The sequence below is a fragment of the Macaca thibetana genome, chromosome 12, assembly GCF_024542745.1.
Source record: "Macaca thibetana thibetana isolate TM-01 chromosome 12, ASM2454274v1, whole genome shotgun sequence".
NCBI lineage: Eukaryota > Metazoa > Chordata > Mammalia > Primates > Cercopithecidae > Macaca > Macaca thibetana.
The window spans coordinates 2,262,189-2,282,949 of NC_065589.1; the positions used below are offsets into that span (position 1 = coordinate 2,262,189).

Here is a 20,761-nt window from a genome sequence, read left to right on the forward strand (position 1 = left end):
AGACAGGCGGCCTCCGCCACTGTGAGGATTCCCATGTTTTAAGCCCATCCCCACCTCCCCGCTCTGTGGTGCTTGGCAGCTGGGGAGCGAATGTGCCTTCCTTCCTGTTCAGAGTGTGACTTTCGGCCCCGACGTGCCCCAGACGTGACCGAATCAGCTGTTCACACTGGGAAGCATGAGTGAGCATCCGGGGGTTCTTCTCCATGTTCGTGAGCATGGGTGCTGACGCACAGGATTGCAGGGTAGTGGCAGGGTGAAGGTAGGCCGGGGCGGCTCCCTGGGCTCACAGTGACAGGGCTGCAGCTACCGCTCCCTGAGCCAGCCGAACCTGACAGCCATCCATTTGCACCACCACTGACCACACACTTGATTCCACTCCCCGTGAGCCCTGTGCGTGCCGGGGGCGTTGCACCATGGAGTGAATGCCACACGCTGCCCGCAAGCAGTCACGCAGCTGCCAAGGTGTGGTGCAGGGGCCTGGTGCTGGCCACTGAGGGTCGAAGCCCGTGTGCTGGATACCAGCATGTCCCACATTGAGGCCTCCGAGTCAGGGTCTCTGCAGGACAGTGGGAGGGTTCCGAATGCCAAGATGAGGGTGTCCAGCCTGTGGCCCGTGAGGACCTGTGACGCGGGAAGAAGCATGGTGGAAGTTGTGCTTGGGAGAGACGGGGTGGGCCCAGGGGATGCCCTCCTGGAGGCAGACAACCTCTGTGCCTGGTGTGGTGGGGGACGGCCAGGGAGAGGGGAGTGGGCTCCTGTGGGACCTTTCTCTGCCCACCCACGTGAGGCCAGGGTTGAAAGACAAGCCCCAAGCCCCAGAGGCGACCCAGAGCTTGGTGTCCTGCCTGAGGGAAGTAGGGATCTTCGGGGCAGCAGTGGACATCTGTCCTCCCCTCTACAGGCTGTGGGAGGCCTGGAGCTTAGGCCGCGGCCTTTGAGCAGCCAAGCACAACTTCACAGCCCCGTCTGCCATCCACCGGCCGGGGTCACTGCAGCATGACCCGGGGCTTTCCCTGCATTCATGACACCTTCTTGTGAGACAGCGTGTGCACGAGTCTGTGTGTGTACAAGTCTATGTGTGTGCATGAGTCTATGTGTGTGCATGAATCTGTGTGTGTGTACGTATGTCAAGGTGTGCATGTGCCAAGGTGTGTGTGTACACATGAACGTATATGTGGATAAACCCATGCCCATATGTGCCGGCCTGTGCATGCACACACACACGCAAGCCACACACTCGCCCCCAGTGACCAGGTGACAGGGAAGGGCTCCCTCATGGCCTCCAGGGCCTGGGCAGGTCCCATACTCGGGGCAGCAACCCATGGGGAGGACATCACGGGTTGCTGCTCCCTCCCAGCTCCAAGGCCTCATTTCGAAGTGGCTCTGGGGACAGAGCCAAAGACCGGTCCGTATCCACCTGACATGCCCTGTTTTTAGAGGCTTCCTTGGGAAGCCTTGGCTGGAGCCGGGGCTTCAGGGAGCGAACTGTGGATGAAGAGGGCTGGACTCCTCCAAGTGGTTCAAGATGTGAGGGGCCGGCCAGGGAGGGGAGCGCCTGGGGCATTTCCTGTGCTCTCTTTGAAGAACTGAAAACAAAGGCAGTGTGTTTTGGGGTGGGAGGGGCATCTGGGCCTGTCTGGCCCCTGCGTTCCAGACGAGGCAGGGCCTGGTGAGGACCTGCGAGGGGCGAGGACCCTGAGTTTGGATGGAGGCAGCTGGGGTCATCGCTGTGGTGGCAGGGGTGGGCCACTTTCCACGGGGGACGACTTCCTGGGCCTGCCGCTGCCTCAGCCTTGCTGCCCGTCTGTCTGGGTCTGTCTGTGGTCTGTCCGAGACCATGCCTGCCCCTCGCCTGCACCACCCTGACCCTGGCAAGGAGGGCTGAACACTTCGTAGGGTCTGCGGGGCCATTATCTATCGTGGAGGCAGGACGGGGCCGCACCCCCATCAAGCCCTTCCCGTAGCTGTCCTCGCGCTCTGCCTTGGGTCAGCCAAGGGTCACGTGCCAGCTGCTGCCAATGACCCCAGGCAGGACCCCAGCTGCCCTCACTGATGGGTGCAGCCTAGGCCCCTGCCCAGATAGGAGGTGCTGTAGGAGGTCAGAGCCCACATGGCGGTCAGGCGGCAGGGTGCAGGGTGCAGGCGCGGAGCCCAGCCAGGGCTGGGACCAGTCATGACCAGCGTGTGCCCTGATGGGCCTGGAGACTGCGCCGGCCTCGCCCTGGCACTGACGGTGGACAGTGGGGAGAGAGGGAGGGGAGGGGTGGACGATCTTAGCCCCTCCCCTTCCTTGCTCACCTGGTAGGAGACACCTGTAGAGAAGACAGAACAGGTGAGGTGGAAACCCGGCTTCTGAATGAAATCTGGCCACCTCTGTGTGCTCATGGCTCCATGTGTCTGGGTCCCAGTAAATTCCAGGCAAACTGCGGAAGTTCAGTTCTCCTTCAGAGGGCACCTCAGGCCAGGGGGTGGCTGCGGGGGCGGCCTGGAGCCGAGAGGGGCCCGGCCTGAGCACCTTTGCCTCCCATCCCCCACCTAGTGCTGGACCCCGGGGGTGCTCATTCCTGGGGCAGCCTCTGCCTCCAGGAGGGGCGTCCAGGAGAGTCCAGGGTGGGCCGCAGAACTCAGAGGTCCCGCCTGCCCTGAGACGGTCCAGGCTTTGGGGCTGCGACTCACACACCCTCGTCTCCCCTGGGCTTGTGAGGCTCTGGGCTATAGGGCTGGGCAGGTGACATCCCAGCACCTGGAGGCAGGCCCTACCCTTCTTTGTATCGGTTGGAGGCACCTGCCTCGGGCCCAGGAAGAGGCTTCCGCCACCAGCAGAGTGAGGTCCCCAGCACATTCCTCTGGGGCAGGGTGGAGGACAGGAGTCCTCAGTCCTGGGGGCAGAGGGGGTACATCCAAGGCCCCAGGCCCTGGGCTGGCCATCCTGGGGGTGCCTGCGTCCAGTGTCAGGGAATGTCAGTGAGATCTCCGACCCCCATCCTTTCGTCCTCTCTGGTCTCAGACTCCATCAGGAAACTTCCATGGCCTCTGTTGCTTCAGGAGGAAATCCAGACTCCTCCCCAGTCTGACCCCAAACCTGCCTTGGCGGTGGTTCCTCCCCTGTCAGGCGGCTAAGGTGGCCCGACCCTGCTTGCAGAGTATGTCCAGGCCCCTGTTTAGAACAACCCTGTGTTATCACGTCTGTCTCCGCCGGCCTTGTCTCTGCCGTGCGTGGGGCGAAGGCTCTGGGGCTTGACGGAAACCCAGAGGAGCCGGTCGCATCGAGAGCTGCTGTGCTACCTGCAGTGCTGGACTGTCTGCTGGTGAGCTGTGACCCCCCCACCCCCAGGCTGGAATCCCAGTTGGAGGGGATGCAGGCTCCCCGGGGGATGGACGGGCCCAGGGCCTTTCATTGGAACCTCAAGGTCCAATGGTGTGGACCTTGGTGTGGAACTTCAAGGTCCAATGCCGTGGTGTGACACCTGCGTAAGGAAGAGGTGGCCGCCTCGGCCACAGGGCCCCTGGGACACAGAAAGGGGCTTGGCCCAGGTTGGGACCGCTGGGGAGCCGCGGGGTCCAGCGACGCAGGCGTGGATGGCTGTGCAGTTGGGCGGGAGCATTTGGCCACAGACAGGAGGGGCTGGCCCAGCAGGGAGGGCACAGAGGAGCCCTCGTGTTCCCGGCAAGAGAGAGGCAGATGCTGGTGCTGCCCCTCACCACTGGTGCCTGAGCCCGGCCCGTGCACAGCTCCTGTTCCCTGTGGGATTCTGTGTCCAGGTTGCCATGTGGCTGGTCATCCTTGTCCCTGGGGCCTGGCTCTAGTGTCCCCTGCCAGTCTCCCTATGCCTGCCCCCTAGTTCCTGTACCACTGAGTTTCACAGGCTCCCCTCCCATGCGATGGCCTGTGGGGCTGGAAGACACCCTCCCGTGAATGAGCTGTCCAGGCCACTCCCAGACAGCAGTACTGAGGAAGTGGAGCTGGGGTCAGAAGACCCTGAGACCTGAGCTGGAGCTTCCGCTCAGTCCCCGAGGCCGCAGACCTCAGCTGTCTGTGGGGAAAGGGGAGACTCCCTGGCTCAGCAGCCCCCTGCGTGGTTGTTCAGTGTGGATTCTAGAATGAACTGGAAACTCTGGAAGTCTCAATGCCTGTCCCCACATCCGGTGCAGACTGGAGGGGGGGGGTACTCTCTGATGTTCCCCCTCCGGCACAGCTGCCTTGGCCAGGGCTGCCCAGTGGCCTCAGTGACTGGACTCCCCAGCCAAGGAGAACTGGGATCCCGCCCTCGGTGAGTTCCAGGCACTGCAGTTCAGATCTGTTAAAACATCCACCACTGAACATCAGGATAAAACCTGTCCTGTTTACAGGACATCTGCTTCTGACACTTGGCTGCACAGCTGTGTGACCAAATGTTAGACATCTTTGGTTTTCTGTGTGGCAATTTCTAACCTGTAGACGGTGCTGTGGGGGTTTGGACATGTGACCGACCTGGCCATGTGACCTCTGACCAGATGAGGGTCACAGACAGAGAACTGGAGGCCACCTCGGCGTTCCCTGGGAGGGCTGCCATCAGATGGAAACTTCTAGAAGTTCCCCCAGATGCTCAGGATTGTCCTGGACAGTGGAGGGAGGTTCATTTCACCCTCCCAGTGAAGCCTTCGCACAGTCGGTGTTTCTGTAGCCCGTGGGCGCTTTCCTCCCTTGTCCGCCACAGGAGGCCGGCCCAGCTAGGGTAGGCGTTTGGGGCTTCCCTGGGCCAGCAGCTCACGCACAGCCCTCTGCGGGACCAGGTCCTCCCCAGAGAGAGGGATTCAGTACCACTTCTGCCTCAGCTCCCTCCGGACCTCAGGACACAACGCCTTTTCCAGCCTGAGGTCACAGACCCCCAGAACAGAGACTTAGGCCCCAGAGGGGGCAGATACAGAGTGCGGGCCTGGAGGCCCCCAGCCCAAGGCCCCACTGCTGCTCACTCGCTCATGTCAGGCACGGCTAGGAGAGTGCAGGGGCGACCAGGTCCTGCAGGACTAGGCAGCTCCAGGTCAGGGGCACCCCAGCTCTGGGCCTTGTCTTTCCGTCTGTCAACCAGGGGCCTGATTTTCCAGCTCCCTCCCTTTCTACGGAAGCAACAGGGCCTGGGCTCTCTGACAGGGCTCCAGGGAGGTGGGGGCGCTGAGCCTCTGGACCAAAGGACCCTTGTTCCTGAGTGGCCTGTCCAGCCATACTGAGGCCTCTGCAGCGCAGCTGCCCATGGCCCACAGGCAGCCTGACCCCACCCGGGGACACCTGGCCCTTCGGGTGCTGTTTCCTGGTGAGGCCACCTCCACCTGCCTGGGGACAGCCAGATGCTGGGGACCCCACATATGCCCTCCTGCCAGCTCCACCCACCAGCGGCTCCCAGGATCTCCCCGGGATGCTTCTCAGGACCCCAGAGCCCCCAGGAGTCTTCCTGAGTGTCCCATGCCACCAGCTGCCCAAGCCGGAATTGGGTGGTGTGCAGGGTCCCCTCCCTCTTGCCACTGTCCCCCTCCCTCCTGCCCAGCCCCAGCTCTGCCCGATTTATCCCCTGTCATGTTTCAGTCTAGTCACCACTCAGCCTCCAGGCTGGCCTTTGCCCCCAGCCCTCCCCAAATGCCAGTGCAGAGCGTCCTGCATCAGGTCACCCCAGGACAGAACCCCGTCTCCGCCAGCCTGACCTCCTGGTCCTTTCTCCCTCCAGCCTGGGGCTTGGGGACCACCCAGAGATCCCTGTGCTTCCCTTTACCTGCCCCCTTTCTGCTGCCCATGGCCTGGTAGACACCCATGCCCCTCTTGCGAGGCTCCGGGCAGAGCCACCCTGGGACGCCTTGCTCAGGGCTGGGCTGGCCGAGGGTATGCTTGCTTCCACGTCACAGTTCCCATATCTCTGCTGGGTGGTCTGGAGAGCTGGTCTCTTCTGTGAGTCTCAGTTTCCCCACGTATACGCAGGAGACTGGGGCTGTGGTTTTGCTCAGGGCCAGCCTGCAGGGATCCTGGCTGGGGTCTGGCTGTGGAGGGGCGTACAGGTCTGGCCGCCCTTGCCCGCGGCTTTCCCCGGGTGGAGGGCCCTGCCTGTGGGCTGGGTGAAGGGCTTCAAGGGGAGGGAGGCCAGGGTGGGCCAGGAAGCCCTGCTGTAATGGGCTGAGGTCCCACAGGCAGGCAGGGCCCACATGCGGGGTGGGCTGACACTGGGACCTGTAGGGCTCACGCCCTTCCACAGCCTCCCTGGCCTGGCATTGCCTTCTCCCTGTGCCTCATAATGGCTCCTCTTGTGTTTTCAGAACAGGCACAGTGCCTAGGGTCCCAGTGGCTGGAGAGGAGCCCGAATGACCTGAAGTCCCTCTCCAGACCATGCCCCCACTCCACAGCCAGCAGGACGGGGCCGCTGCAGGCCAAAGCTCTCCAGATGAGCCTTCTCCCGGGGAGAGGACTTCTTGGGTCCCTTCCAACTCTGGGACTCTGGGATTGGGGTCATCATGACTCAGCAGCTGGAGATGACTCAGGCACTGTCAGATTGACCGCTGAGCCATTTGGGAGTCCATGACTTGGCTGTTTTAGAAGCCGTGATGCACTGGTCTCCCCCTGCGGGAGTTGGGAACGTGAAGGTTCCGCGAGTCACAGTTTTCAGATACGGCTGAAATGTGAATATCCCGATTGAAGTGTTGAGATGATGATTACGTGTATCTGAGATTTCAAGTGGTGTGTCTGTTTCCAGTGCAGCGGGGCAGCCTAGAAATCTGAGGGGTGATTGTGAGTAACGTTCCTCGTTTCAGCCGCCGCACGTGCATGTGTTTGTTTCTGTTGCAGTGATAACCCAAACGAGCAGCTTAGTGACCAGGACCTGAGGTTTTTAGCACAAACAACAAGAGATTCAAGTAGAAAAGCAGGTAAGAAGCCTGTGCTATTAAGCTGGTATTCCTCTTCTCTCTTTCTCTTTCTTTCTTTCTTTCTTTCTTTCTTTCTTTCTTTCTTTCTTTCTTTCTTTTCTTTCTTTCTTTCTTTCTTTTTCTTTCTTTCCTTCCTTCCTTTCCTTTCCTTCCTTTCCTTTCTTCCTTTCTTTCTCTCTCTTTCTTTCTTTCTTTCTTTCTTTCTTTCTTTCTTTCTTTCTTTCTTTCTTTCTCTCTCTCTTTCTTTCTTTTCTTTCTTTTTCCTTTTTTCCTTTCCTTTCTTTTCTTTTCTTTTCTTTTCTTTTCTTTTCTTTCTTTCCTTCCTTCCTTCCTTCCTTCCTTCCTTCCTTCCTTCCTTCCTTCCTTCCTTCCTTCCTTCCTTCCTTCCTTCCTTCCTTCCTTCCCTTTTTTGAGGCAAAGTCTCACTCCGTCATACAGGCTGGAGTACAGTGGCATGATCGGGGCTCACTGCAACCTCCACCTCCTGGGTTCAAGCAATTCTCCTGCCTCAGGCTCCCGAGTAGCTGGGATTACAGGCACCTGCCACCACACCTGGCTAATTTTTGTATTTTTAGTAGAGACAGGGTTTTGCCTGTTGGCCAGGTTGGTCTTGAACTCCTAACCTCAGGTGATCCACCTGCCTTGGCCTCCCAAAGTGCTGAGATAACAGGCGTGAACCACCGCGCCTGGCCTCTTTTCAAACATGTATATTTTCTAGCTCATTTCATAAGGAAGGAAGCCATGACAGCTGACGGCGGGGAGCATGGGAGCCTGCACGCAGCTCAGGACACCACCCCTCCCCAAGAGGGGCCTGCAGGCTGAGTCTAGGCCTGGGGCAGGATGGCGTCTCCAGTGTCTGGTTCATAGGCTTTTTTTTTTTTTTTTTTCTCTCTTTCCCCCAGAGATGGAGTTTCGCTCTCGTCACTCAGACTGGAGTGCAGTGGCACGATCTCAGCTCACTGCAACCTCCGCCTCTCCTGCCTCAGCCTCCCAAGTAGCTGGAATTAACAAGTGCCCGCCACCACGCCTGGCTCATTTTTTTTTTTTTAGTAGAGACCAGGTTTCACCACGTTGTCTAGGCTGGTCTCAAACTCCTGACCTCAGGTGATCCACCTGCCTCGGCCTTCCAAAGTGCTGGGATTACAGGTGTGAGCCACCGTGCCTGTGCCCAGCCTCTGTTTTATTTTATTTATTTATTTTTTATTAACAGCTTTATTGAGATGTAATTCATATGCCATATAAATCACCCGTTTGAAGCATTCAGTTCAATAACTGCTAAGTGTTCAATTCAATCGCTGCTAAGTGTGTTTGTGGAGTTCTGTGGCCATCACCACTATCTCATTCCAGAACTTTTTCATCACCCCCAAAAGAAACCCCATACTCTACAGTCACACACCCACTAACTACCCCAGCCCCAGGCGATCCCGTCTGCCCTCTGCCTCTGCGGCTTTGCCTGTTCTGTACATTTCACAGAAGCGGAACGTGTAATATGTGGCCGTCTGTGCCTGGCTTCTCTCACTCAGCTTGACGAAGTCATGAGCAGATCGTTCTCAAAGAGGCCCCCGCGGTGCTGTCCAGAGCTCCTCTGCCAGGTCTCTCGTCGGGGCAGGGTCCACGTCGCCCCTCCCCTTGGCTCTGGCTTGGCCTTGTCACCAACATAGGTGGCGGGGCCACGTGGTGCCACCTGCTCCCTGTGCACACCTCTGGGCCCAGCAGGTCCTAGTGGGCAGGCATCTGCTGCGGGGGCTCTGGTGTGGGTGGAAACACTGGGTTCCGCCAGGCTCCTCCTCATCCCTTGCTCCCAACTGCTTCCTCTGTTCCCCAACAGTGCTCAGAGCTCAAGGGAGGGGGCGCTGATGAAGGGTCTCCACCGGTCTTGTCCTCAGCTTTTCTGGTCTATGAGCTCAGGCAAAATGGCCAGACAGGCCCCAGTCCAGCCCAGCCCAGCTTAGGTCAGTCCACTCTAGCTTAGTTCAGCCCAGTCCAGCCCAGCCCAGTGCAACCCTGTTCACCTCAGTTCAGCCCAGCCAAGCACAGCCCAGCCTACCTCAGCCGAGCCCAGCCCAGCCCAGCCTAGTTCAGCCTGGTTCAGCCCAGTTCAGCCCAGCTCAGCCCAGCCAATCTCAGCCCAGTTCAGCCTAGTTCAGCCCAGACCAGCTCAACCCAGCCCCGTTCAGCCCATCTCAGCCTAGTCCAGTCCAGCTCAGCCCAGCCTAGCTCAGCCCAGTTCAGCCCAGCCCTGCTTAGCCCAGCCCAGACCAGACCAGCATAGCCCAGTCCAGCTCAGCTCAGTCCAGCTCAGCTCAGCTCAGCCCAGCTCAGTTCAGCTCAGCGCAGCCCAGCCCAACCCAGTTTGGCCCAGCCCAGCTTAGCCCAGCCCACCTCAGCCCAACCCAGCCCAGGTCAGCCTAGTTCAGTCCAGTCCAGTATAGCTCAGCCCAGCCTATTCCAGCCCAGCTCAGCCTAACCCAGCCCAGTTCAGCCTAGTTTAGTCCAGTCCAGTATAGGTCAGCCCAGCCTATTCTAGCCCAGCTCAGCCTAACCCAGTTCAGCCCAGCCCAGTGCAGCTCAGCCCAGCCCAGCCCAGCCCAGCCCAGCCCAGTTCAGCCTAGTTCAGTCCAGTCCAGTATAGCTCAGCCCAGCCTATTCCAGTCCAGCTCAGCCTAACCCAGTTCAGCCAGCCCAGCTCCAGGTCCATGACTTGTAAAGCAGGATGTGCTTTGTGGGTTCAAGCTTGTGGCATTTGGGGAATCACATATGGGGGCCTCGAGACAGAGCAGAGAGGACTTGCAGGACTGTGCATCTGACAGGATTTGACATAGAGACAACTGTGGAAACCCGAGTGTGGAAGGCGTGACTGCGGGTCTCAGCAGCCACCTGCTGGGCAGATTACACCAGCAGCGCCCCACTGTGGGGCCAGGTGCAGGTCACAGCCAGTGCTGGGATGCCCTGCAAAAAATCCGGGTCGACCACACACCACCGAGGTCAGCATGTGGTCCCCATGGTTGCTGGTCCCCATGCAACCAGCACGTGGTCCCCATGGTTGCTGGAGGCGGCTCAGGCTCCAGAGCACCGACTATGTGCATTGCTGTCGCTCCACGTTCTAAGCCCAAACACCAAAGGTTTGCAACCAGCCACTATGGGAGTGTGTGCGGATGCTGCAGACCAGCCCTGCCCCTTCTGAGAGTCCCTTGTTAAGCAATTACCAGTACACTGCTGATTGGCCGAGTCACTAACATACTAGGGTATTTTGATGTTTCCCTGAGAAGACTCTTTGCCCCACCCCTGTCCATGCTGGGGTACTGGCTGGCACAGGGGAAGGTGGCACGCGGCTGTGGGTGGCAGTGGTGGGTGCCGGGTCCAGTGGTGACTGAGGGCAGTGGTGGGCGCCGGGTCCGGCGGTGACCGAGGGCAGTGATGGGTGCTGGGTCCGGTGGTGACTGAGGGTACTTGTCTTCAGGGACTCACAACTGGGGAGACACCAATAAGCAAAGAAAGGAGAAAGAACAAAAGGAAGATAGGTGCGTTCAGCACATGCTGCCGGGGCTGGGAGGAGCCTCACCCTGATGTTCCAGGCCCAGCAGCCCCAGCCTGTTCCCAGAACACCGTCTGGCAAGGCAGGTCTGACCTTGTCCAGGCCACGCTGTCCACACTCCCTGTGACCCCTGTGGTCTCGTGGCCCAGGACCCCACAGCAGTGAGCCCACAGGGGCGAGCCTGGGAAGGATGCTCTGTGTGGATGGGGAGCGGCAGGGGCAGGACTGTGGCCTGGGCTTAGGATGGGGAGCCCCAGGGAGGCTGACTTTCCTGCGTTAGAAGGAAATTTGCCTTGAGAAGAAACCTGGGACCGTGACTGAAAGACACAGCTGGGAGGGTCGGAGGCTGGCCAACCGTAGGACTGAGGTCTTGGCCAGCTGCCCAGGGCACCTGGCTTGGTAGGAGGCTGGAGAGGCACTGGAGCCTGCTGAGGATGTCCGGCCCTCACGCTCTCTGGCTGCCGTGGGTGCACCCCCTGCCACGTGCAGACTTCTCAGCACCCCTCAAGCCTGCCCAACTCCGTCCGCCACATGTGCTCTCAGAGAGCGGGCGGTGGGCAAGACCACGCAGGGGTCATTGGGTGTAAAACAGATTGATCCTGAGCTGTGGCTCATCTCTGTGAGCACCAGAGCGTGGAGCTAAAAGATGGCTTCAACTTCGGAGGACAAAGTTTACTTCCAATATCTCACTTTACGGGGGCTATGAGCTGTGAGTTTAAGAGCCAAGACCAGCGTGCTAAAAATCATCCAAGTTGTTTCATTCTCTTACCTCCAAGAAACCGGTCAGGATATGTGGGTAAGTATTGGAATCTGACACATGCAGCTCCCAGGCAGATGGGATCCTTCAAGGTGGTTTAGACGTGTCCTCTGGGCTGGCAGCAAAGTACTTCTGGGCTCCACTGTTTACCACCTTAGCTGTGGAACACAGCGGAGCCTGCAGCATCTGGGCTGGCATTGGACTTCAGAGGGTGCACGTGCGGTTTTTGTGGGCAGTTTTTCTCAGTGGCCTTTTTATTGAAGAATAATATACATACGGAAAGGTTCCCAAATCATAAATGTATGGCTTGATGCATTTTAAAAAGTGGACACACCCTGAAACTTCCATCCAGACAAAGAGATGCAGTGTTTGCAGCACCCCCTCTCATAGGCCCCTCAGAGGGAACCGCTGTTCTGACTTTCATGACCATGCATGAGGTTTGCCTGGGTTTGAACTTTACATACATGAGATCGTAAGCTGTGGACGCTTTAGTGTCTGGCTTATTTTGCTCAAGTTGTATTTGTGAGATTCATCTAGATCATTGTGGGCAGAAATTATTTCTTTCTCCATGGCTGTCTTCGATGGTCTGAGTACACTTCTTTTAAAAAAAATTTAATTTAATTTTAAGTTCCCGTATCCATGTGCAGGATGTGCAGGTTTGTTACACAGGTAAATGTGTGCCATGGTGGTTTGCTGCACCCATCAGCCCATCACCCAGATATTAAACCCAGCACACATTTGCTATCTATCCTGCTCAAGGGCCTGTCTCGCCTCACGCATGAACAGCGTTGCTCTTTTGCATAGTTCAGGGCTGTAGGGCATAGTGCCGCCCCATGTTCAGGCACACGTCTGGCGGTGAGCATAGGCAGGCATTTCGCAGGATATGCGCAGTTTCCAGTTGGGAAGATACTGCTGGGCAGCGTCCCCCACTTCCTGCACCCGGGCACTCTCTTGCCCAGAACGCACCCGTCTCCCTGGCTCTGAGTCGGTGACAGCCCTTGGTACCATCCGTCCTTTCAGCTTCTGCCGTCCTGGTGGTCACTGTGGCTTCTGATTTGCATTGCTATGAGGATTAATGTCGAGCACTTTTATTCTGTGTTTACTTACCTTTTCTAATCCTTTGCCCATTAAGAAAAATGAGTTGTCTTTTGTTTTCTCATTGATTTGTAGGAGTTCTTTATATATTCTGGACACAAACTTTTGCTTGGATACATGCTGTGTTAGTCAGGGTTTTCCAGAGAACCAAGAGGATAAATGTATCCACATATAAAAAGATATATTTATCCAACATATGTGTATTTATTTATTAGGAGGGACTGGCTGACATGATTGATGAGGGAGGCAGAGAAGTCCCACCATCTGCTGTCGAAAAGCTGAGACCCAGGACAGCCAGTGGTGTCATTTAGTTCAGACCCGAAGGCTTGAGAACCAGGTGAGTTATGGTATTGATCTCAACCTGATAGCAAAAGGCCAATGTCCCAGTTCAAGCAGAACGGCAAAAAGCAAAAGAGGTGGGTTCCTCCTTCCTCTGCCTTTTGTTGGATTCAGGTCTTCAGTGGATGGGGTGATGCCTCCCACACTGGGGAGGGCCTCCTACTTTACCGAGTCTGCCGATTCAAACGCTGATCTCATCCAGAAACACCCTCACACACACACCCAGGAACACTTAGTCCAGTTGACACATAAATCCAACCGTCACGCAGGCATTGCGAATATCTATTCACAGTTTCTGGCTTAGTTTTAATTCTCTTAACAATGTCCCTTGATAAACAGGCATTCTTAATTTTAACAAAGTCCAAAGTTTCCACCTTTCCATTAGTCTTCAGAAAAATAAGTAGCATTTAACAATTCTATTTTCTATTTATGTTACTGGTATATTGGGATATAATGTTTCATGCTAACCACATGTCTAGTGTCTTGCTAAATTCTCATGTTACTTGTAATAATTCAGCTATAGATTCTTTTGGATTTTCTACATGCACAGTTATGTTACCTGTAACTAATTACAATTTCATTTCTTTATTTCCAGTCCCATACTTTTGCTTTCCTTTCCTACCTTCCCATCCTGGCCTGGGCCTCCACCACCACGTTTAACAGAAATGAAAATAGCAAAAACTCTTGTCTCATTCCTAACATCAGAGGAAAACTTTTGACATTTTACCAGGAAGTGTGTTGGCCGTAGGCTTTTTAATGATACTCTCTGTATCATATTAAGAAAGTTATTTTCTCAGACTTTTACTCCAGCCTGGGTGACAGAGCGAGACTCCATCTCACAAAAAATAATAATAATTTAAAAAGTTATTTTCTCAGACTTTTCATCCTGAAGAGTGTTGAATGTTATCAATGCTTTTCCTGAATTACTGAGATTATTACATGATTTTTCTTTTTTATTCCTTTAATGTAGTGCATTACATTTGTTGATTTTCAAATATTAAACTAGCTCTTTATTTTTGTAATGAACCCAATTTGGTTGTGATGTTTTATCTACTTTATATATTTCTGGATTTAGTTTTCTAATATTTTGATGAGAGTTTTGTGCCTATGTTCACAAGAGAGATTAACCTATGATATTCACTTTTTTATAGTTTTCTTCTCATGTTTTGGGATGAATTAATAATGGTCTCAGAAAATGAATTGGGGAGTGTATTAGTCCGTTTTCACACTGCTATAATGAAATACCTGAGACTGGGTAATTTATAAAGGAAAGAGGTTTGATTGACTCACAGTTCCACATGGCTGGGGAGGCCTCTGCAAACTGACAATCATGGCGGACGGGGAAGAGGCACATCTTACATGGTGGCAGGCGAGAGGGAGTGAAGGGGGAAGAGACTCTTACAAAACTACCAGCTCTCATGAGAACGCCCTCACTAGCATGCGAACAGCGTGGGGAGAAACTGCCCCCATAATCCAATCGCCTCCCGCCAGGTTCCTCCCTCAACACCTGGGGATTACAATTTACGATGAGATTTGAGTGAGGACACAAAGCCAAACCATAACAGGGGATATTTCTTTTTTTCCTGTTTTCTGGAATAATTTTATAAGATTTGTGTTAGTTCATCTTTAAATATTTGAAAATATTTATCTTAAGTGTTCTGGGCCTAGAGATTTTTTTGTGGAAAGGTTTAAATTAATGATTCAATTAATTTATTTATTATGCATAGGACTACTTACATACTCTATTCTTGTGTCTCTTTTGTTATATTTGTTTTTCTAAGAATGTGTCCATTTCATTGGACTCATTGAATTATTTGGCAGAAAGTCGTTTGTCAAACTTCATAATATTTGTAATGTCTATGGGATCTTCAGTGGTAATCCCTTCTTGATCTCTACTATTGCCAACATGTGCCATATTATTTTGTGTGTGCGTGCGTGCGTGTGTGTGTGTGTGTGTGTGTGTGTGTGTTTGAGATGGAGTTTTGCTCTTGTCACCCAGGCTGGAGTGCAGTAGCATGGTCTCAGCTCACTGCAACCTCTGCTTCCCGGGTTCAAGTGATTCTCCTGCCTCAACCTCCCAAGTAGCTGGGATCACAGGCGCCCGCCACCACACCTGGCTAATTTTTGTACTTTTAGTAGAGATGAGGTTTCACCATGTTGTCCAGGCTGGTCTTGAACTCCTGACCTCAGGTGATCCACCCACCTCAGCCTCCCCAAAGTGCTGGGATTACAAGCATGAGCCACCGTGCCCAGCCTATTTTGTGCTTTTTTTTTATTAGTCTTGGGCAGTCAATATTATTAATCTGTACAAAACCCCATCTTTCTATTGACATTTGTTTTATTAATTATGTTCTGCTTTCATCCCTATTAGTTCCCTCTTTCTATTTTCTTTGGGTTTACTTTGTTCCTCTTTTTCTAATGTCCTTACAGGGCTATACTTAGACTGTTGTTCCAACTTTTTTCTTTCTAAGCAAACATTTCACTCTAAGCAGTTTTAACTGGATCCTACAAGTTTGATAGGTTACATTTTCATGATCATTCAGTTTAAAGATTTTCTAATTTCCATTTATGGTTCATCTTTGACCCATGGGTTATGCAGAGGTACATTGCTTAATTTCTAAACATTTGGGAGATTTTCTAGTTGCTTTTATCAGCATCCATTTCCAGCTTAATTCTACTGTAGTCTGAGAGCATTTTCTGGATTACTACAGTCCTTTGAAATGTGTTGGAACCAGCTCCTCGGCCCAGCACAGTGTCAGTTTTGGTCACCACGCGGGCTTAAACAGGAGTGTGTGTTAGCAGAGGGACCACTCGCAGGAGGGTTATGAGGAGGGAGCATGCCAGGCCATGCGCCTGGAGTGTGAGGAACAGGGAAAGGGTGTGAACCCTGAGGTCAGATTATGTGGAACCTTGCAGGTCAGTGCTTTAACTTCTACTCTAAGAGGGATTGGCATCTGCTGTGGAGCCCGAATAAAAGATGACATGATGTGACCTCAGGTTTACCAAGGCCACCTTGGCTTCTGTGTTGTGGGCGGAGCTTGGGGGCCATGTGAGATGGTGGTGGTGATTTGAGCTGTGGATGACAGACGTGTTCCAATTGTGGAAACTTTCAGGGGTGGAGCCAGGAGCGTTTTCTAAGAAATTAGAATTGGAGTAATAAAGAAATAGAGGAGCCAAATGATCTAGAAATTATCTAAATTCCATTTAAATAAACACCTAAGCGATGACCTTTCTTCTTTAAAAAATTTTAACATTGTCACCCAAAATGTAATTTTTACAACTTCTACTTTTGGGGGGAATAGTTTGAAGCATGTTTTAAAAATTTTAGAGATAAAATATACAAGATAAAAGTGCCTTGATAAAAAATGTGCAGCTTAACAGAAAATCATACGGTGGACTCCTATGTGGCCACCACCGGGTCCTGACTCACAGTTTCAACAACACACAGGTGCGCCCCACCCTTTCTTAATCCCAGAGGGACCCACATCCTGACTTTTGTATTAAAATTATAATGATTAGAAAACAAGGAAGAAACAAAATAACTTTTTCAATATGATTTCATTTATATAAAGTGATTTTTTTGAATTTATTGAGATGTTTGGTGTGAATGACTAGAGGGTTAATTTCTTTTTCAGAGATGGGGTCTTGCTCTGTCAACCAGGCTGGAGTGCGGTGGCGCTATCATGGCTCACTGTAGCCTCAAACTCCAGAGCTTAAGACATCCTCCTGCCTCGGCTTCCCAGAGTGGTGGGATTACAGGCGTGAGCCACAATGCCTGGCCAATGGTTAATTTTTTAAAAGCACATGGATGTTGGAAAAGGTGTATCCACTGCTTGCCGAGCACAAAGTATATTATACAGTTGAACTACATATATGACATCATGAAGTTTTACAGGATTGTATGCATATTTTAAATTTTATTGAGGATAAAATTAAAAATATAATAAAATCATCTCTATCTTTGTGTGCCTGAACGGGTTTAACTGGACAAACTCAGGTGCAGGGAGTCTACTGTGCTTTACCTGAATCAAACGTAGTTTCCGGGTGTGGAAACATGCCTGTCAGCCACCCCTATGCCTGTCAGCCACCCCTAGGCGCCATCTCCAGCCTGTCTGCTCACTTGAAGCCCTGAAGTTCCCTTGTTGCCCGGAACACCTGTGGTGCTTTCCATCCATGTGGCAGGTGTGGACACAGGCTGGGTGCTGGGTGGCTCGGCTGGGAATCTCCGTGTTCCCCAGGAGAGGCTAGGACATCTGCCTGTGAATGTCCTTCCTCCCTGAGCTTCCCAAGGGGACGGGGCTGGGGATGGGGGCCATGGCTTCTCCTATCTCCTAGGCCCACTTGAAGCCTGACCCCTCCCCAGGGCTGGCTGTTTAGGCCTGCACTCCCCAAGAGGGTCCCTCTCTCTGCCCCTGCAGCGGGACCCCTGCTTCTCAGCCTCCTGGGGTCTTGAGAGCCAGGGCTGGACTCTCCTCGGGGAACGAATAGATGGAAGGGACTCACATCACGTGGCATACTTTTCCTAACTTTCTAATTCCCATCTGCTAAGTTTTGGCCTTTCTGATCTTCCAGAGAAGAAACACATGTCAGCTTTCCCCACTATTAATCTGTTTCTCCAAGATTAATCATGCCTCCCCACCCCTGCTGCTTTTTGAGACAGGGTCTCACTGTGCCGCCCAGGCTGGAGTGCAGTGACGCAGACATAGCTCACTGCAGCCTCGACCTCCCCGGCTCAAACCATCCTCCCATCTTAGCTTCCCGAATAGCTGGGACCACAGGCACGTACCACCGTGCCCAGCTAATTTTTTGATTTTTTGTGGGGATGGAGTCTCACTATGTTGCTCAGGCTGGTCTCAACTCCTGGGCTCTAGCACTCTTCTCGCCCCGGCTGTCCAAAGTGCTGGAGCTGTAGGCGTGAGCCACCATGCCTGGCTCTATTCCCTCTTTTTAAATAGTTCCCTTATGTAATTGTTGGTGCAAAGTCATTGGGGGGAGTTTATGCATTTTCTGGTGTTTTTCGAAGCACTGTGCTCATCTTTTGACCCCTTTCTCACCCTCAAACCAGGTGAGGTCCTGCCCCGTTGCCCCCTGGGTGAACGGCTTGCCCTGGGATGTGTTTTTTCTCCAGTTCTGTGGAGGTTGAATCCTGATGCTGCTGACCCAGGTGGGAAAGATCGATGGTCCCAGCTTCCTGCCCAAGCCTGCAGCTCTGCCCCCAGAGACTCTGTGCTTCTGGCCCTCCCCTGTCATATGGGGGTTCTGGGTGGCCCCTGGAGAGGACGCTGCCCCTGCTGGCCCCTCCTAGGCTCTGCTGTCCCCACAGCCCCTCCGGTGCCCACTCACCATCCAGCACCCAGACTGCCCGGAAGCAGCAGCTGGCAGGGAGGAGGTGTGGGGAGGGGCGCCCTGTGGCTGGCCAGGTGTGCCAGCCAGGCCATGGCAGAGGGGGCTGGTGGGCTTCTGTGAAGTGGTTTTCCCGGAGCTTCTGGCTCCCAGGCGTGCTTAGGTGTTTGGTCCGGCTCTGTCGCCCTGTAATTAGTTTTGGTCCTCCCAGGCTCTGGCTCCCGTCTGCCTCCTTTGTCTCCTGATAGGAAGTGTCTGTTCATGTCTTCATGGATGTCCGAGGACAGGACTGGAAGAGGCGGCTGGGCTGCAGGGCAGGCAGCGTTTTGACCTGAAGCTCTCTGAGCAGGCTGATCACTCAGGTGGGCCGCTCACTGCACACCTTGGAGAGTGAGGCCCATGGGGGTCCCAGGTGGGGCGCCTTCCCCTCCCTCCCCAGGCTGAGGCTGAAACGGGGCTCCTGGGCTGCTGCTGCCCACGGTCCCCAGTCCTGACTTTCCTGGGCCTTTCTTGGCACTGCCAAGTTAGCTCCCACGAGGGAGGGCTGGTGAGGACCTGGCTGCAGTCAGCACTTCCTAAACTGACCTTGCGCTCTGGAGCCCCGGACATACACACCTTCCTCCCGGGGGCCCTCTGCCCGTGTGGTAAGGACGGAGGCTCTCAAAGGGGACAGAAAAATCATCCCTTCACACTCCTGGACACGGAGGCCAGTGGGAGCTGCTGGCACAGCCCTTTCTAAGGAGGGATGCGGCGTCGTGTTGCTGCACCCAGGCCAGGATGGCCCTGAGATGCCTCTGTGGGCACCGCTGTCTAGCGAAACCTCTCCAGCCTGTCCGCCTGCTGCACTCCTACTCCGAGATGCGGTCCCCCAGTGACGTGCCCGGCAGCCCTCCCGCTGCACCAGGGGGATGCTCTGTTTCATGTGGTGGAATCCCAAAGGCCGGGCTGTTACCAACACCCTGTTCTCTCCACACTGAGGTACGGGCCAGCATATCTGGTATAGGGAAGGAAAAGTCCCAAGACCTTGAAAAAGACAAGTCACAGAATAAAAAACAGTATTCTAACATATGTAACTGATAGGGCTTGGAATCTAAAAAAAGTAAAGAGTACTGGCAAATCAATGACAAAAAACCAGGCAACTGCATAGAAGAGCAGTCAGGGCACTGGGACAGGTGGTTGGCAGAGAGGAGACCCAAATGGTTATAAGATGTGTGCGTAGGGAGCAGCCTCATGGTAACCAGGGAGACGCACATCAGGACTGCAGTGGGTCTCCTCTGCACTGTCTCCTGGTTGGCAGGGGCTAAATGCTGACAGTACTGTGTTGATGAGGCTGGAGAGAAATAGGGCTTTTCATACCCCGAGTGGAAGTCAGTAAAGTCACTTTGGGAACTGGTTGAACAACGCCTGGTCAACCTGAAGATGCGGATTCCCTGACTCAGCAGCTTCGCCCTGGACATACGCAACCTGTGGAAATCGAGGCACGTGTGAGGGCAGCACGATGTACACACACAGGAGGTCATGGCAGCCTTGCTCCTAGTAGCTGGAAGTCAGAAACAGCCCGTGTGGTGTCAGGAGAGTGGGGAAGTGCCTCGCATAGCGATGGAGGTGAGGAGGAGCTCGTTGTTCATCCGTAAACGGTGCCCATGCTGTCTGCGGGCCCCACTGCCCGCGCGTGCCATGCGACTGGGCCAGGCAACTTCTCGACACCCAGGCTGGGGAGGGCTTTGCAGCAGCTTGAATCCAAAGAGCGGTGGGGAAACTGAGTCATCATTCCGTAGCAGCTGAGGGCGTGAGCATGCAGACTCAGTGCCCGGTGACTCTGAGTTTCAGCAGAACAGCCTCATTCAGCGAGTGTGGTGAAGGGTAGTTTGCCGGCTCTGTGTGACTGTTGGCATTTCGTTTGCAAACACCCGGCTTTGTGTTGCAGTATGCTTTAGTGTGAGGAGCAGGATTTCAGTCCACCCCAAGCACAGCACAAGTCCTATTTTCCCCTTAAAGGCCCCCAGAGGAGCTGCTTCAGGGTTTGCTCTCTGGGGCGGAGCTGGGGTCACCGAGGAGGGGAAGCCCAAACCTAGAAAGTGGATGGCTCTTGGAGTGTCCCAGGGACTGCTGGGCCTTAGACAGGAGGGACGTGGCTGTGGTATCCTGAGGCCACTGGGCCGGCACGGGGCTGGACGCTCTGTCCTCGTCCTGACCGAGGTGGCTGCCACCAGACCCTCCTCAGGGCCAGCGTCCAGGAATCTGGGCACTTCCTCTCCTGAGACCCTGGCCCCACCCCGAGGTCCAGGGATTCCGGAACAGTGTCCTCTGAGTGTCCGAGGGCGGACTTGCCAGACGGATTCCTGCACTGGGGCTGGGAGGCGTTCCGAGTGCGGCTCTCCCTCAAATGACAGCCTGTGATAGCGAGGCTGGCTGCATCATTCCCCAGGAATTCCCCTTGGAACGCATGCTGGCCCCAGGCTGCTCCAGGCCGCAGGCTGGCATCAGATGACCTCGGCCCAGGCCTCCTCCCCATCCTCCTTCTCTGGTCCCTTAAGGAGGGGAGGATACTTCTTCCTGAGGGCCGCATCTCCCACACAGGCACCAGAAGCTCAGAAGCTCAGCTTGGTGACATCACTGGGGCCTGGCCATCCCTGAACTCATCCCTGCTGAGTGGGAAAGGGCAAGGGCCTCACAGTCATGTCCGCCTCTAAGCTGGGAGCCTTGGGAACCCCCAGGCCTGAGTCACAATGAGACCAGAAAGGCCAGGCAGGGTCAGCATGCCCAGTTTGCCCTGGTACCCCAGTCCACCTGGGTCCAGGGGTTGG

The 20,761-nt window shown here is 54.5% G+C and overlaps 1 protein-coding gene and 1 long non-coding RNA gene across 17 annotated transcripts in view; both read left to right on the top strand.

The window, feature by feature from the left end:
* The window catches only part of COPS9 (COP9 signalosome subunit 9), a 394,021-nt gene that overhangs the window by 142,390 nt on the left and 230,870 nt on the right, over window positions 1–20,761 (top strand). The window contains exon 1 of one of the 16 annotated variants that reach the window (XM_050751523.1): window positions 4,162–4,166. The exons of 14 other annotated variants lie outside the window; for them this stretch is intronic. The gene's annotated coding sequence lies outside the window, so the exon portion shown is untranslated. Of the gene's footprint in view, window positions 1–4,161; window positions 4,167–16,906; window positions 16,911–20,761 lie in introns of those variants that run through there. One more of the 16 variants, XM_050751527.1, reaches the window with a different exon arrangement.
* LOC126932565 (uncharacterized) lies at window positions 6,546–16,446 on the top strand. Its single transcript, XR_007718237.1, has 4 exons — window positions 6,546–6,639; window positions 6,806–6,885; window positions 12,488–12,609; window positions 16,247–16,446. It is a non-coding gene; the product is annotated as an uncharacterized LOC126932565 (long non-coding RNA).